Source organism: Ascaphus truei, unplaced genomic scaffold, assembly GCF_040206685.1.
Source record: "Ascaphus truei isolate aAscTru1 unplaced genomic scaffold, aAscTru1.hap1 HAP1_SCAFFOLD_2319, whole genome shotgun sequence".
NCBI classification, from domain to species: Eukaryota; Metazoa; Chordata; class Amphibia; order Anura; family Ascaphidae; genus Ascaphus; species Ascaphus truei.
Window position 1 is genome coordinate 23,952 of NW_027455237.1, and position 15,443 is coordinate 39,394.

The window sequence follows — 15,443 nt, forward strand, 5'->3', positions numbered from 1 at the left end:
TGCCCAAATATGAGCATACCCATATATGGGCATCCATGCCACTGACCGGAGCCCGCTCTGTTGCGGATATGGAGAGAGACTGGGAGATTTACATCCCCTTATAATTCATATGGTGCATAGTACCGGCACGTATTGTTTTACCGGTACTGTGTACCTTCCTACTTTCACACTGGTACAGTATATGCTGCAGTGGGACTGAGAGGGATATATTGGTAACACATAGTCATTGTTGGGGGAATTCAATCCATTTTGAAAATAGTAATGAAATGTTTTTTACTTTTCTTTTTTTTCAGTAATGAAGAATGAAACATTTCTGTTAAAATTGAATTGGAGGTGAACTGGATTCATCATCAACTCTGCACCAGTGTGAATTGATGTTCTTTAATGTTCTGATAAGGTACATGCAACATCTCTTCCTCAACCCCTGCACCACTCTCTGCCTCTTGCCTCTCTCTCTCCACCTCCCTGCTAAGCGTATTAACCCATCTAATGTAATCCACATTCCATGTCTCACTTTACTCTTCACTTCTCACGTGCCCTCTGGAATGACTGCTCTCTGACTAACAAGGTCTATTTGTACATGACCTCTTCTGCTCTCATCATCCACCACCTCTCATTCCCCTCACCCCTGTCCTACTCGATACCTCAGCTTAATTGAACTCTCTCCTCTGACATCTACCCTTATCTCTAACCTCTCCTCACTTTCTGCTTAAACTAACTATCTTGTTAACTCTTACAATGCTATCATCTCCTCCTCCCTCCTCCTCCATCATCTATATGCCCCTTCTAGGCTCTGACACACTCATCCCTCTAAGGCCGTGATTATCATGGGCACACGCTTGGTCGTCCACAGTGCGTGCGAGCGATGCAGGGCCTCCCCGTCGCCTCGGACCTCAGTGCAGGGATTGCTGGAGCGACAGGCATGCGCTAACTTTGCCTTCTGTTGCGTGCTTACTATAGACGCAGCCTAACCCATGCATTGGTTTAATTCACAAGCACGCTCTCATCACACTTCATCACATCACACTGCTGCTCTTAACACCTATGGAGGAAATCTCACAGTCTGATTTTCTACACTAAACCTTTGTCCTGTTCTGTAAAACTCTGCTCCTTTTTTTAAGGTCAAACACTACTTTTTCCTCACTCATCAACACTCCAATTTCATTCACACTGTCTTCTATGTATTTGAGTCCCACCACTGACTTTCTCCTCCCACTTAACAACCATCCTTTATTTCTCCTCAAGCCTTTGCTCACTTGAGGCAAGGTGGATGCCATCCACAAGTAGATTCGTTCTCTCCCTTCCCCCTCTCTCTTTTTCTATCTAGATCTCATTGCACTCTTGACTCCTTTTCTCCTGTCACAAAGCTGGAACCTGATCTTCTCTTCTCCCTCTACCACATGCCCTCTCAATCCTATATTCTCACTCTCACCCACATCTTCAATTCCTCCATATCCTTTGGCTCTTTCAACTCTTCCTTTTAAGCATGCAGTGGTCACCCCTATTCTCAAAAATAACCTTGACCTTGTGTGAATTTCTAACTATCGCCCTGTATCCGTCCTACCATTTGCCTCCTAATTGCTAGAACGTCTTGTGATCTCCCGTTTGATCAACATTCTTAAATCACATGCTCCTCTGGGCCCTTCACAATCTGCCTTTCCCAATGTAACCAATTATGTACATAAAGAAAATTCCCAAGGTCCATTTTACTTACTAATCCTGCTTGATCTCTCTTCTGCTTTTGATACTGTCAATCACTCTTCTCATTCATATTCTAAACTCTTTCTTCGTATCCGCAGCAAACTTATATCCTGGTTTTCATCATACTTCTCCATCACACATTCTCCATCTCTGTTGCTAACGTGTCTTTGTCTCCTGTTGTTTTGTCTGTTGGTATACCTCAGGACTCTGTTCTGGGACCTCTCTCACTACATACTATCACTAGTTGACCTTATCAACTATTTTGTCCCTTGATATCATCTCTATGCAGATGATACACACACCTATCCACCCTACCGTCACTCCTGCAATTTAGTTCCTAGTTTCGGGTCGCCTCCTGGCTATATCCTCCATGGATGACACTCTTCTGCCTTAAACCTAATGTCTAAAACTGAGCTCCTCATATTTCCCCCTAAATCTGGCCTAATATCACCTTTCTCCATCGCAGTAAACAGTACTACCATCATCCTGTCATGAAAGCACATTGCCTAGGAGTAACATTTGACTCTTCCCTTTCCATCTTCATTCACGACACTGGCTAAAGTTTGTCGATTCTTTCTCTGTAATATTTCCAAGATTTGCCCTTTTCTCTGTCAATCTACTGCTAAAACGCCAATGCATGCCCTTATCGTATGGGTTAACATACTGCTAACAGGGCTCCCTGCTTCACAACTTTCTCATTTGCAATCTATCCAAAACTCTGCTGCTTGAATAATTTCCCTTTCTCCCACAACAGTATCTGCTCATCTCCTCCTCCTCCTTAAATCCCTCTCCTTGCTTCCCATCAAGTTTCAGATCACCTACAAAGTTCTCCTCCTTACCTTTTTGTTAAGGTTCTCTATTAGTGGTGTACCGAGTACCCGGCGTTACCCGACACATTTCCAGCTACCCGGACATTACTCGAAACCGGCCACTGAGAAGTGGACTTGGCCGGGTAATACCCGGCGTCGGGTAATGTCAGGGCAGCTGGAAATAATCTTTTATACTTACCTTTCCTAAGACATCTAGGATCAGCAGCAGCAGTCCTCTGATGTTGGCAGCATCAGAGGTGTCTTCACCTGGCGGGGGGAGCTGCAGGAATCACTTCCACAGCACCGAAGCAGGTAAGCTGTGTCTGTGAGCCTGCAGCTCCCCCGCCGGCTGAAGACACCACAGATGCTGCCACCGTCACAGGACTGCTGCTGATCCTAGATGTCACCGCCACCCGGAAGGTAAGTGCCAAACCGTGTACCCGACCGGGTAGAACCTTTCATTTTGGCCGGGTACCCGTTACCCATTTTTTTATAGTTGAGGACCCAGTCCAACACTATTCTCTATTCATCTGCTCCTTCCTACATATCATCTTTGGTCTCGTTATGCCCTTCCTCGTCTCCTAAGCTCTACTAATAACTGTCTCCATTATACTTCTTACACCTCTACTGCGCACTCGCTCTCTTGCCTGAAACCCTTTCCCATCAATTTACCTGTGAAACTCACACACACTCAGTATATGCCAACATACCCTCTTCCACCCACATTTAAGATCAACCTTAAAATTCACAACTTAAATGAAGCATTTCAATAGCTTTTACTCGTTGCTACTGTCACTCATTCAGTCACTAACTATTGTTCCCAAGAAGTGCTTTATACTACAAGTACCCACCATTAAGGACAAGCATTGTCATCTACTGCACTTGTTCCCCCACCTGTTGTCTCTCTGTAAGTCTCCTTACATTTCTCTTAGATTGTAAACTACCCAGGACAGGGATTTACTTTCCTATTGTCTGTTTTTGTTTGTTGAACTTATTGTATAATAATTTCCTGTACTTTTTGGTCTCTCTTGTAAAGCGCTGAGTACACAATGGGTGGTATATAAATAGAGATATATGCAGAGTCTAGAGACAAGGCACACGTGTATAGGTAGCTACAGTTTATCCGGGACCGTATGCATCCTTGAAGTGCCTGTCCCAGTTATTTTCTATTGATTGCAATGTAGGAGTGTCTGTCCTGTCTTATTTTTTTTATTATTATTATTATTATTATTATTATATATACATAGATATATACAAAGATTGTTTCCTGTCGTTAGCATGACATTGTGTGACACAGTGTGATGTCATTGATTCAGTAGATTGTGTGCAGACCGGGACTGCAGTACAGTTTCACTGACATGAATAACTTGTGTGGTAGAAGCTCTAGAAGGAGCACAGCTGTGGGAGGGAGGTGGATTTGCTTTGTATCACATGGTTTGGAGCAAGGTTCATTGTATGTATCGTCAATAATAATTATAATAATAATAATGCAATGCTTAACTTTTTTATTTCAAGAGGAAAGACTGCAGAACAGAAGTGAATATTGAAGCCATGTGTTCATTTTCTTGCAAAATAGAAAATTGAAGGACAGTTGAAGAGGAGGAAAATGACTACACAGAGACAGATAAGCAATGTGTATATTTCTCATTTAGTATTTGTCGTTTTATTGACTCCAAAAAATCCGGCTGCTAAGGGTTTCGCATTGGACATATTCACCTCTACTCCACCCCTTCCTGTGATCTGTACCATGCAGATTTTTGTTGATTCAATACATCATGAATAGAGTGTGGCTACAGTATGAAGTACTGACCCAAGGACCACATCTACTACCATTCATAACAAGAACATGTGCAGTAGCGCACTGCTGCAGTTCTATGTTATTGCTATGAAAGGTTGAGGTGGTGCAATCATATGAATCTTGAGTGGGAGGGATCCTGTTTGCATCATTTAATTTGATCTAGGCCAGTAGAGTATATAACTCTCAGTACAGGTTACATATGGCATCAGTATTAGTGATTTAAAGAACAGAAAAACAGGAGTGGAGAACAAAACCAAGTAATGTTGAAGTTACTACTTTTTACTATTTACTTGGTCAGTCTGTACTGTCTACTCCCCACACAGCTGCTAAGGGTTTCCATTTGAGATACATTCACCTTCTACTCTGCACTACTGTGCTACCCTCTATTCAGAGATGAGTTCAAGTCATGTTTACCACTCTAAATCGCTCTGCAGTCATTGATTCAGCACATCATGGGTAGAGCATGGCTATAGATACAGCAAGCTTTATTTTACCCTAATATTGCATTAAAAAATAGAATATCACTCAGTTTCCTACAGATTTACTGATGCTGATAATGCAGAATCTCACCCTCCCATCATAATACACCAGAGGAAGAAATAATCCTTGCTATATATGTACATTGTGTGACATATTGCCTCCATGACCATTGATGGCAAATACATATTCTGTATAGAGCAGCTGTGTTATGATGTAGTTGTTATTGATCATCATTGAGATATAATCACAAGAATCTTATGCAAAGGGAAACTGTCATTAGCATAGTGGGATTTCAGCCCCCAAACTTCTGTAATATTAATGCAATGTCTTACTTTTATTGCAGTGAACACCGAAGAGACGGATCTACTACAACACTGCACAGGACAAGAGTATACACTACAAGCAGCAAAATGATCATGAAGTTGACAATATGTTGTTCTGGTAATGTGCACAATTATTATGTATGGGCTCCACACCACAGTGCTGGACATATTTTGTTAACTTCAACACTACCCCTACCATGGAGATGTCTTCCTGTGATTGGTGTTACTGATTCAGTACATCATATGCACAGTGTGGCTATTATATGATGGATTGATTTAATGAACCCACCAAACACTGATGACATCTGTATCATCTTCTGTAAAGTGCATCTACAGCAGGATATTATCAGCATTTGGGGTGATATAATCAGAGGCATCTATGTGCTTTTGTGCTGGGTAAAGTCCTCCAGCTGAACCGCCCCCTGCCCCCCACCCCCCTACACCTCCTGCCACACAGGCAAACTTACTTACACACACAGCACACTTACTTATGCACACTGACACTTGGCATACCTACACACACACACCCCACAGCCACTGGCATGCATGCAGAGTCCTGGGCATGCAGGATGGGCATGCAGAGTACAGAATATCTCCACCTTGCTCTGGCCCGTACTCTTGGCCTACCCCCAGCATCTGTCACCCACAACCTCTGTTCCCTCCCTGTAAATTGCTGCACTAACACACCTTGGTCAGCGCTGCAACCGATCACAGCACCGGATCATGTCACTGTGATAGGAAGCAGTGCTAATTGACCGGTCAATCAATGCCACGTGGCAACATACGCACCAAAAGAGATTTCCATGCCCCCTGACAGGCTACTCCCTGGGCAGTGACCCTGCTCATCTTCCACCTCTGATCACAATATTCTCTCTTGGAGAGTGTAGCAAATTGGAGTTGGGGGAATTTCACCTCTGCAGTGCATGTAGAGTCCTGTATGCAGAGTACAGAAAGTCTCCACCTTAGTCTGGCCCGTACTCTTGGCCTACCCACAGCATCTGTCACCCACAAATAATACATACACTAATACTCCCCACAATACACACTTTAATACCTCCTCAATAATAATCTCCCCAATAATATTATAGTCTTAAACACAATATACACAATACCCCCTAACACAAGATACCCAATCTAACACTCTCCTCTGCACCTCAACATAATATACACACTATAATACCCTACACACAATATAATACTCCCACACACACACACAATATACACACTATCCTCCTACCGCCATAAAACACAACCAATAATACACACACACTTTGTGGATGTTGGGACCAGCTCCTTGCATGCAACAGTGAAAGAGAGAGGCCTGCCATCCGTGCCTCCCTCCGTTTCCCATCTTCTCCCTGTCTCTCTCCCTCCCTTTCTTTGCATCTCCCTGCATCTTTGCGTATACCCAGTCAGTGACGGCTCCGGTCACGTGATGCCTTAATATGGGCTTATCCATATATCTGTTGCAGAGATGGAGAGAGACCTGGAGATTTTACATTTCCTTATAATTCATATTGGTACTTAGTACGGGCACTTATTGTTTTATCAGTACTGGGTACCTGACCGTACTGGCCTACGAGTGAGAAGGCAATATTGGCATCACACAGTTACTGTTGAATATGTCATTCAATCCATTTTGAAAATAGTAATGCAATGTGGTTTTGTTTTGTTTGCTTTTTGCAGTAATGAAGAATGAAAAAGTTATATTAAAATTAAATTGGAGGGGAACTGGATTCAGCATTTCTTCATGAACTCTGCACTTGTGAGCATTGACCTTCTTGAGTGCCCTGACAGGTACACGCAACTTTAAGACTATAATCTTCATCAACTGCTGTGCAAGCTTTCGTGCTATACCTCCCCCTCCGGTTTTGATTTATACATTTGCTCTCTCAATTCATGTCCTCTAATATCTGGAGGCTCTCTCCTAGCATTTCTCTCTACCACAGCACGTCATCCCAATGTAACCTCTCTCTTGTTCTTTCTGTTTACTGTTTCCTCACTCCTCTGTAAAACTTTTCTAATTTCTCTAACTTCCACACTCCTGCTTTTATCCACATGTTCTCCTCTTTCCTTCCCCTACCTTTGCATGTGTCTACACAAAGCACCATTTGTACAGACCTCTATTGCAGCTATTTCTGCACTGCTCAATGAAATGCACTCCTGCACATCCTATTCTCTTCCACCTTCCCTCATTCTCTACGCCCCCCTCTCAAAGCCCCCTCTCTCTATGTCTCCTCTCTCTACGCCTATCTGTCTCATTCTCTTGACGCCCTTCTCTCTCTACATATCCCTATCTCTGTCTCTCTCTACACCTATCTCTGTGTCTCCTTCTATGCTCGCTGATGTTGGGGGATATCTCTTATAATCTTGGACCGGCTCATATACACATCAGGCCTCCCTACTAAGAGTGTTAACCTATCTAATGTAATCCACATTCCTTTCCTTACTTTTCTCTTCCCTTCTCCTGTGCCCTCTGGAATGTCCACTCTTACTAACAAGGCTCTAGTTGTACATAACCTCTTCTGCTCTCATCAGTCACAATCAGTCATTCCCCTCACCGCATCTTACCTGTCCCACTGATTTGCCTCTGCTTAATTAAACTCTCCTCTGACATCTACTCTAACCTCTCTTCTCTCTTCTCTCTCTTTCTTTCTGCTTAAACTAACAATCTTATTAACTCTTACAATGCTATCCTCCTATCTATATGCCCCCTATAGGCTCTGACACACTCATCCCTCTAACCCACACCTTTGGCTAAATTCCCAAACACACTCATCACACTTCCACTCGCTGTTCTTAATACCTACGGAGGAAATCTCACACTTTGTTTGATTTTTCTACAGTAAAAATGTCTCCTGTCCTGTATAAAGCTGCTCTCTAGGGCTAAATACACTACTTTTTTCCACACTCATCAACACTCAAATTTAATTTACGCTGTTTTTTTTCTCTGTATTTGACTCCCTCCACTGACCTTCTCCTCCCACTTGCCATCCTTCCTTCACTTCTCCTCAAGCATTTGACTACTTCAGAGGCAAGGTGGATGCCACCCAAAAGGAGATTCCTTCTGTCCCTTCCCCCTTCTCTCCTTCTACCCAAATCTCCTTCTGCACTTGACTCCTTTTCTTCTCTTACAGAGCTGGAAGCTAATCATCTTCTATTCTCCCTCTACCACATGCCCTCTAGATCGTATCCCCTCACACCTTACTGCATCTCTTAGTCCCCACTCTCACCCACATCTTCAATTTCTCCCTATTCTCTGGATTTTTGCCCTCTTACTTTAAGCCTGTAGCGGTCACCCTTTTGTCAGAAACAAACTACACCCTATGTGCCTTACTAACTACCGCTCTGTATCCCTCATGCTGTTTGCCTTCTAATTGCTAGTGTCAACATTCTTAAATCACATGCCCTCCTGGATCCTTTACAACCTGCCTTTCGTACAGCACGTTCTACAGACTGTGCTTAAAGCTAATTCCCAAGGTTTTTCCCTACTAATCCTACTTGATCTATCGGCTGCGTTTGATGCTCTCAATCACTCTCCTCCTTCATATTCTAAACTCTCTCTTGGTATCAGTAACAAAGTTCTATCCTGGTTTTCATCATAACTTTCCTGTCACACATTCTCCATCTCTGTTGCTAACATGTCTTCGTCTTCTATTGATCTGTCTGTGGGTATACATCAGGGCTCTGTTCTGAGATCTCTCTTTCTCTCTACATACTATCATTTGGTGACTTCATCAATGCTTTTGGCCTTAGATATAATCTCTATGCGGATGATACACACACAAATCTATCCACCCCTGTTCTCACTCCTGCAATCCAGTCCCTACTCTTGGGTTGTCTCCTGGCTATATGCTCATGGATGGCACTCCACTGCCTTAAACTTAATGTCTAACACTGGGCTCATATTATCCCCTTTCTCCATCACAGTAAACAGTACTACCATCTATCTTGTCATCAAACATGTTGCATAGGAGTAACATTTGGCTCTTCAATTCCATCTCCATTCACATGCACGGCTATGGGTAAAATGTGTTGCCTCTTTCTCTGTAATATTGCCAAGATCTTCCCTTTCCCCTCTCAACCTACTGCTAAAACTCCAATGTATACTGTTATCCTATAGGTTATTTTAACATACTACTAACAGGCCTCCATGCTTCACAACTTTCTCCTATGCAAAACTCTGCTGCTTGAATTATCTCACTTTCTCCCACAACAGTCTCTGCTCATCTCCTTAAATCCCTGTCCTGGCATCCCATCAAGTTTTTGTATCACCTACAAAGTTCTCCTCCTTACCTTTTTGTTAAGGCTCTCCATTAATCTGCTCCTTCTTGCATATCATCTTTGATCTCTCGTTATGCCCTTGCTTGTCTCTTGCACTATAACCATAACTGTCTCCTGTAAACTTCTTTCACCTCTACTGTTCTCTCACTTGCCTGAAACCATTTTCCATCACTGCACCGTACATGTGAAACTTCCTCACACTCAGTATATGCCAACATAACCTCTTCCACCCACATGTAAGACCAATCTTAAAATTCACGACTTAAATCAAGCATTTCAAAAACTTTGACTCGTGGCTACTGTCCCACACCCACAGTCACTGCTAACAACTATTGTTCCCAAGATGTGCTTTCTACTAATTGTACCCACCATTAAGGACAAGCATTGTCATCTACTGCACTTCTTCCCCCAACTGCTGCCTCTCTTTAAGTCTTCTAACATTTCTATTAGATTGTAAAGTTCCCAGGGCAAGGATTTACTTTCCTATAATCTGTTTTTATTTGTCGCACTTATTTTTTAATTATTTTTCCCCTCCCCCCTAATGATATACATATAGGTTTTCCTGTCATTTGCATGACAGAGTTATTATGGTTAACTATTGCATCATGTAGACTGCCTTTTCAGTGTGATGTAATTGATTCAGTACTTTGTGTGCAGACTGTGACTGCAGTACAGTGTCACGAACATTAATGACTTGTGTGGTAGAAGCTCTAGAAGGAACACAGCTATGGGAGGGAGGTGGATTTACTTTGGATCACATGGTTTGGCGCAAGGTTCATTGTATGTATGATCATAACCATGCAATGCTTAACTTTTATTTCAGGAGGGAAGAACAGTGAATATTGAAGCCATGTGTTTCTTTTCTGTCAGAAGAGAAATTTTGAAAGACAGTTGAAGAGGAGGAAAATGACTACACAGAGACAGATAAGCAATGTGTATATTTCTCATTTAGTATTTGTCGTTTTGTTGACTCCACACAATCCAGCTGCTAAGGGTTTCGCATTGGACATATTCCCCTCTACTCTACCCTTCCTGTGATCTGTACCATGCAGGTTTTTGTTGATTCAATACATCATGAGTAGAGTGTGGCTGCTGTATGAAGTATTGACCCAAGGACCACATCTACTACCATTCATAACAAGAACATGTGCAGTAGCGCACTGCTGTAGTTCTATGTGTTTTATTAAAGGTTGAAGTGGTGCAATCATATGAATCTGGAGTGGGATGAATCCTGTTTGCATCATATGGTTTCATCTAGGCCAGTAGAGTATATCTCTCAGTACAGGTTACACATGGCATCAGTAGTAGTGATTTAAAGAACAGAAAAAACAAGAGAAACTTCAATGTTGATAACAAAGCCAAGTAATGTTGAAGATACTCCTTTAACTATTTATTTGATCAGTCTGTACTGTCTACTCCCCACACAGCTACTAAGTCTTCCATTTGAGATACATTCACCTCCTACTCTGCACTGCTGTTCTGTCCTCTATTCAGAGATGTGTTCCAGTCATGTTTACCACTCTGAATCACTCTGCAGTCATTGATTCAGCACATCATGGGTAGAGCATGGCTACAGATACAGTAAGCTTTATTTTACCGGCTGATCATCCATAATATTGCATTAAAACATAGAATATTACTCAGTTTCCAAAAGATTCAGTGATGCTAATAATGCAGAATCTTACAACACATCCCATCATAATGCACCAGAGGAAGAAATAATCCTTGCTACACTACCGACACGTTTTATTGAAGCACGGCTAGCACCGCAAGCCGGGGGATGCCCCGGCGTGCTAGCCGCACTCCCTCAGCGTGCCGCGCATCACCGATGCACGGTCACGCGTCATCGGGTGCCTGCGCCCCCTGCACGCGCGTCCAGGGCTCCCCGAGGGAGCACTGGTGTCCCGCGATGTGGGGGACAGCGGCAGGGGGTTCCGGGGGACCCGACGGACCCGGCACCGGAAGGGAGAAAGCCCCGATCGGAGGGCGCTCCTCCGCTGCTTCGGCGTGCGCCCGGCACCCTCCGGCGCGCGCCAGGTTACTGCTGCGGCCAAGAACGGGCAAATGCTCGAATAAACTCGGCCGCAGCAGTATATCTGTACATTGTGTGACGTTTGGCCTCCATGACCATTGATAGCAAATACATATTTTGTATTGAGCGGCTGTGTTATGATGTAGTTGTTATTGATCATCATTGAGATATAATCACAAGAATCTTATGCAAAGGGAAAATGTCTGCAGCATAGTGGGATTTCAGCTCCCAAACTTCTGTAATATTAATGCAATGTCTTACTTTTATTGCAGTGAACACTGAAGAGACGGATCTACGACAACACTGCACAGGACAAGAGCAAACACTACAAGCAGCAAAATGATCTTGCAGTTGCAAGTATGTTCTGTAATGTGCACAATTATTATTTATGGGCTACACACCACAGTGCTGGACATATTCTGTTAACTTCTACCCCTACCATGGAGATGTCTTCCTGTGATTGATTCAGTACATCATATGCACAGTGTGGCTATGATATGATGGATGGATTTAATGAACCCACCACCCACTGACATCTGCATCATCTTCTGTAAAGTGCAGCAGGATATTATCAGCATTTGGGGTGGTATAATCTGGGGCATCTATGTGCTTTTGTGCCTGGATAAGTTCCTCCAGCTGAACCACCCCCCTATACCTGCCACACAGGCATACTTACAGAGCACACTTACTTATGCACACTGACACTTGGAATACACACACACACACACACACACACACACACAGACACTGTCATGCATGCAGTGTCCTGTATGCAGAGTACAGAAAGTCTCCACCTTACTCTGGCCCGTACTCATGGCCTATCCCCAGCATCTGTCATCCACAACCTCTGTTCCCTCCCTGTAAAGTGCTGCACTAACACACCTGGGTCAGCGCTGCAGCTGATCACAGTGCCGGATCATGATGTCAATGGGATAGGCAGCAGAGCTGATTGACAAGTCAATCAATGCAGCTCCGCAATATATGCACCAAAAGAGATTTCTGTACCCCCTGTCAGGCTACTCCCTGGGCAGCGACCCTTCTCACCCCTCTCATTCCACCTCTGATCACAATAATCTCTCTTGGAGTGTGTAGCAAATTGGAGTTGGGGGAATCTCACCTCTGTAGTGCATGGTCACAATCTGGGCACTGTACCCAAATATTGGGCAATGTGGCACGTCTTACAGTAGAGAATAGAATAAGTAACTATATTCTTTACTTGTGTATTAAGGAACTTATTTGCAATAAAAATTCAGTCCACCTGGGACCAAGACTTTCTGGTTTTCTGAATAAAGTGGAATTGTTTTCCTATAATTTTATATTCTCTGAAATGTAACATCACAATAAAGTACTCCTATTTTTTTCCTTTGTGCTTTTTTATGGACTATTCCTTTATGTATTTCACTTAATGGGACTAATTACCTTACGATTAGATTTCACTTGTATTTTCTTGGGTTACTCTTTGGAATTTCTCTCTGTGTTCATTTATACTATCTTATTTAGAGCAGTCTTTGCCATTGGACCCCATTTCTTGCCAGAGAGATCTGTAACACAGAGTATTGAAGAGAGTACAGAACAGTGGTGAAGTAGATTTTTATGCTTCTAGGCAGCCTCCCTTCTCACCATGTATTCTGCCCCCGACGGTCTCTTGCACTGCTCCCTCCTACACCCACTCTCCTCACTCTTCCCTCCCCTCCCCGCTATCACTCAATGACCCCCTCTCATTCAATCCTGCTCCCTTACTCCCCCCTCACTCATTCTTCCTTCTGCACACACAATCCTCCCGAATATCACTCCCAAACAACACACACACTAATTCTCCCCACAATACACACTATAATACCTCCTTGTGACGATAGCTTCCACAGGCTTATTAATATTACACAAAAATAATTGGGTTTGAACTGAACGAGGCTTAAGATATAATAAATTGTATTTATTCCTTAGAATATAGGTGAACACAACAGATAATACAGTAACGAACAAGAAGTACACTTACTTAAGGGTTGGGGAATGAGAAGTATGATGTAGCATTTCTTTCAGCAGTGAGGAAATCATTCAGGTGATATCAGGTAACCATATCAGCAAACGAAGACAAAGGATATATGGGTGGACAGCAGTTTATAAACCATTCTCCTTCTATTCTTAACCTTAAGCACAGGGGATTGGTTTACAATTACCTCCAGCCACTCACTAACGTGGGAAAGCATTCTGACCCATGCCCCCCTGCTAGTTGGCACATGCGCAGTAGAACTCTGGGGGTCTCATTTCTGAAGCCCCACATTTACGTCAGGAATGCCAGACAGTCTACCATTTGGAGTTCTGGCAGGAAAACCTTTGTTGAAAGGTGTTAACTGGAACACTTAAGACCTGCCCTGGTTTGGGCTTCGGATAAACAGTGAGGGTGATAAAACTCTTTGAACAGCACTTAAATCCTAGACATAGCGGCGTCCCCAGGGCCATCTGCTACCTTATGGCCCAAAAGAATCTCTTCTGGGTCTTTGTCCATACCTTAAGATACACTATTAAGCATAAAACATAAACGTATTAAAATATCCGGTTCCGTTAGGTTTAGCAGGTCCAAACTTCCCAGTTCGCATTGCCAGAACTGGGACACCATATGGTCCAAAAAGCGACTTGCTACGACCTAAGAAACCGGAGTTACACCAATGCACATTAAATCATTTTAATACAAAAATCTCCATTGAAAAAGAAATCTCAGCTTTTCACTAAATCCCCATTGAAAACAACGGGCAGCTCCGCCATAGACTTTCAATGGTAAATCGCCGCCATTGAAGTCAATGGGGGTTTTCTGCCATTGAAGTTTATGGGAAAAGTCCCGAACTTCAAGGGGGTCCATACTCCGTCGGGTTGGTCCAAGCGGGTCAAGGATGGTTCTGCAGCGATGCCGGAGCAGTGGCTACAGATACCCCAAACCCTGATCCGCTGAACCCTCCGGAACCGGAGATATGGATTCCTAAAATTCAGCATTTCTCACTTAGTCATTTTTCTGAGCCGTTTCTGCCGCCGCCGGCAAAGCCTATGGCGCGACCCGCTCTATCTGGTTCGACCCTTATCGGGGGTCCAGGATTCGGGGACCCGGTGGTGGTCGAGTGGGGGGACGCTTAGGAACTAGGGGCAAAAAGAATTTTATCCCTAGGTGCCCTAAAACAGTTTATTTCCCCGCTAATTGACGTTGAACTTGACCCAGTGATTTTAGCTCTTTTGAAGGACATTGTATCCGCTTTGCGGTTTGCGGTCTGGACGGCAGCCAACTAGGTTACCTCGAGGCATCTCCATTGAAGTCAATGAGCCCATTGACTTTCAATGGGAAACCGCCGCTCTCCCTCTCGGACGCCACCTGCTGGTCACTACAGGAAACAGGACGAAAACAGCACAAATTCCTATTGAAATGCATTGAGCCCTAATGGCGGCCAATGGGGACCTGCAAAATGGTGCCCGAAAAGGCGGGAAACTTACACAAAGAGCTATAATCATTAAAGAATTATTAACCCTTGTGCTCCCGGATGGATTCTAGTGTGTGTGTGATGCAAACACTGAGTAACCAGACATTACAATGGAACAGGGGAAAATACATTTACATGTCATAACAAGGGTTACATCACATTTCTGGACCTCAGCCCAGTTAACCCCTTGTCTCCCTGGTGCGGTCAGGGGTGGCCAAATGGGGTGCAACCCCTTTAATACCGGGCCACCCCCTCTCTCCCTCTACACCTCCCCTTCTTAATGCGTGTCCTGTGGCCCACTGGCCCTGACGGGGAGTGGGGCACTGCTGGCACCATTAATGAATTCAGTCTCAGAGGGATAGTCCTGGCGTGAAAGTCCATCAGCATTGCTGTTTTCACTACCCTTTTTGTGCTGAATGGTGAATTCAAATTCTTGCAAAGCCAAGCTCCATCTCAGCAGTTTGGCATTTTCCCCTGATACCCTCTGTAGCCAGCTCAGGGGATTGTGGTCGGTAATGACCGTGAAAGCCCTCCCATAGACATAGGGCTGGA

The 15,443-nt window shown here is 43.8% G+C and overlaps 1 long non-coding RNA gene across 1 annotated transcript; it reads left to right on the plus strand.

Annotated features, from left to right (window-relative positions):
• The first annotated feature begins 305 nt into the window (after window positions 1–305).
• On the plus strand, window positions 306–12,790 carry LOC142477774 (uncharacterized). Its single transcript, XR_012792686.1, has 6 exons — window positions 306–397; window positions 4,026–4,145; window positions 5,132–5,229; window positions 6,798–6,908; window positions 10,219–10,328; window positions 11,700–12,790. It is a non-coding gene; the product is annotated as an uncharacterized LOC142477774 (long non-coding RNA).
• Window positions 12,791–15,443: the final 2,653 nt, after the last annotated feature.